Below are 2,759 nucleotides of genomic sequence, written 5' to 3' on the forward strand. Positions count from 1 at the left end.
AAATGAGTTTTGAGCAGTGTAGAGTAGCACTTGTTGTTTGTCATTTCTTCGATCACAAATGCAGACATGGTATAAGTCATTATAATCCATAATTATGTCCCCACTGGATGCAAAAAATGCCTCGTTTATAATGGGTTTTAATGTTTTTGTCTCGTCGCTCCGGCCGGACAGGGCATCACAGTATGGTAAGGGGCGTAACATTTCCGTCACACGCTTGAGGTATTCGGCCAATCACAATGCACTGGATAGCTGGCCAATCAGAGCACACCTCGCTTTTCAGACCGATGAGCTTTGTAAAAATCGACACGTTTCAGAAAGGCGGGGCATAGAGGAGAAACAATAATGTACAGTATGTGGAAAATATTGTGTTTTTTTAACCTTAAACCGCATAAACACATTTCATTACACCAAATACACAAAATAATGTTCTTTTTAGCAACATCAAATGACCCCTTTAATGCTAAGTTTAAAAAAAATTTGATTAAAAAAGTCATCTAAGAAGTATTCGGAATACAATACCTAAAATGTGTAACCTAGATTAACTCTACGTCTTTCCTAAGGTGAAGTACTGTATGTAGCTTTTTGCGCTGCTAATAAAACAATTGCGTATTTACAAAAATAAAGAGTATTTTCAAACAACTCCTTGCGCTCATCACACACCCTTACGATTACTCTTCTCCTTTCAGTATCTTACTATTTTATCTGCGACTTGACAGTAAAGTACTAACGTGTGACAAAAACTTAAGTTTAGCTTACCTGTCAAGAAGAAACTCCACAGGTTTGGCTTCTCCATTGCAACCCAGAAATTTCTTCAAATTCTTCCACCTTGTCCCATCATATTTTTTGGTAGGCTATGTCAAGTGTAGCATCTGGACCAATCAAACACACAATATATATTTTGTTAGCTATGTTTAACAAATACTCTGTAACACCCCTCAGTTAACAAGCCATATGAGGACCTATGGACCTTTCCCCCGAAATGCGTAACACCCCAAGTTGTCTGTGAAGGAGGCCCAGGACCCTGGTTACCATGGCAACCCTGACACCAGATAGATTTTATGACCTAATGGCATGTGGAGAGACCTCCCCCTCTCACTGCATGTTCCATAGGAAGAGACACAGTAAAAATGGATTCTTTCCTAATTAATCCATAGGAAAAACTTTCTTTGAATGAACACACATATCCTTCAGGTCATCGTGTATGTTGTCTTTGAGATTTTATACTGTTTTATGCAGGCTTGTGATGGAAACACTCATTCCTGTCATCTTACATATATGTAACCCTACCATGTTTAGTATCTATGAATTAGTCTTCTGATGATCTAAACGAGAGTGTATATTATATGTTGGTACATAGACAATATATTAGTGCTAAGGGATCTAAATATTTATAATTAATTATATCTAGTTATGATTAATTATTCATATTTCCTTATGAGCTGATTCGCTACACAAGGATGGGGGTCTAGGGATGAGGCGAGGACTCAATGGTTCAGGAGATGGGAAACAAGACACGAACACACAGCTAATGAGAATACTCATAAGACGCGTGTTCACACAAGATGAAACATGAAACAACATGAAAGCATGCAGCCAATGAAAAACACAAGCTGCGTGCTACACAGCACAAGACATAGACGCAGAAGACGCTGTTCTGCATTGCATAACAGCACGCAGCCGATAAAAACACGAACTGCGTGCAACAACACAAGACACAACACACACAGACAGAAGAGCACATGGCCATAGCGAACTCGGGACCGCACGCTTCCACACCAAGACAAAACATGGAGCGTGAGTGTCCGAACCCTGACACGAAACCGAAACTCAACAAGACATGAGTGCCGGGATCTGAACACCATGCTCCAACATGAAACAAGGAAACAGGACACGCAGACGAGAGCGCACCGCTCGAGCACACTCGAAGCCCTCATGAAAACAAAGACATGACGAGAGTGTCAGGGCTCTGTCACAAAACCATGAATAAACTAGACCAAAATGACAGAACCCTGACACGAGGCTCTGGCAGTCCAGGAGTCTGGGCAGGAGGCCAAGGTGGAGCTACAGGAATTAACCAAAGAGGCTCCGGTCTAACAGGAACCCCAGCGAGCGGCCAGGGTGGGGCCAGAGGGACGGACCAGGGAGACTCAGGCCGAAGAGGAACCCAAGTAGACGGCCAGGGCGGGGCCGGATGGACGGACCAGGGAGACTCAGGCCGAACAGGAACCCAAGTAGACGGCCATGGCAGGGCCGGAGGGACAGACCAGGGAGGCTCCGGCTTAACAGGAATCCCAGCAGACGGCCAGGGCGGGGCCGGAGGCATGGACCAGGGAGACTCCGGCCAAACAGGAACCTCCACAGACAGCCAGGGCGGGGCCGGAGGGACAGACCAGGCAGGCTCTAGTGCTTCTGGAGTCCCGGCAGGGGGCCAGGGCAGAGACCCCATCAAGGAGGAAGCCGGCAGGGCAAGACGCTTAGGCGGCATCGGCAGGGCAAAGAGCTTGGGACACGCTGGCCGGGCAAGGCGCTTGGGCGGTGCCGGCAGAGCAAGGAGCTGGCGGGTGGACAATCCGGTGGTGGGAGATGGAAAAATGAAGATGCGCATCTCTGCTGAGTCCTCTTTTGGCCAGTTCGTTCTGTCAGGGATGGGGGTTTAGGGATGAGGTGAGGACTCAATGGTGCAGGAGATGGGCTTTCATTAATAAACTAAAACAAAAACAACAGCTGGCAACAAGACAAGGCTTGGCAGGGCAGGACAC

Source organism: Sinocyclocheilus grahami, unplaced genomic scaffold (assembly GCF_001515645.1).
Source record: "Sinocyclocheilus grahami isolate Dianchi unplaced genomic scaffold, SAMN03320097.WGS_v1.1 scaffold1092.1, whole genome shotgun sequence".
Classification (NCBI taxonomy): domain Eukaryota; kingdom Metazoa; phylum Chordata; class Actinopteri; order Cypriniformes; family Cyprinidae; genus Sinocyclocheilus; species Sinocyclocheilus grahami.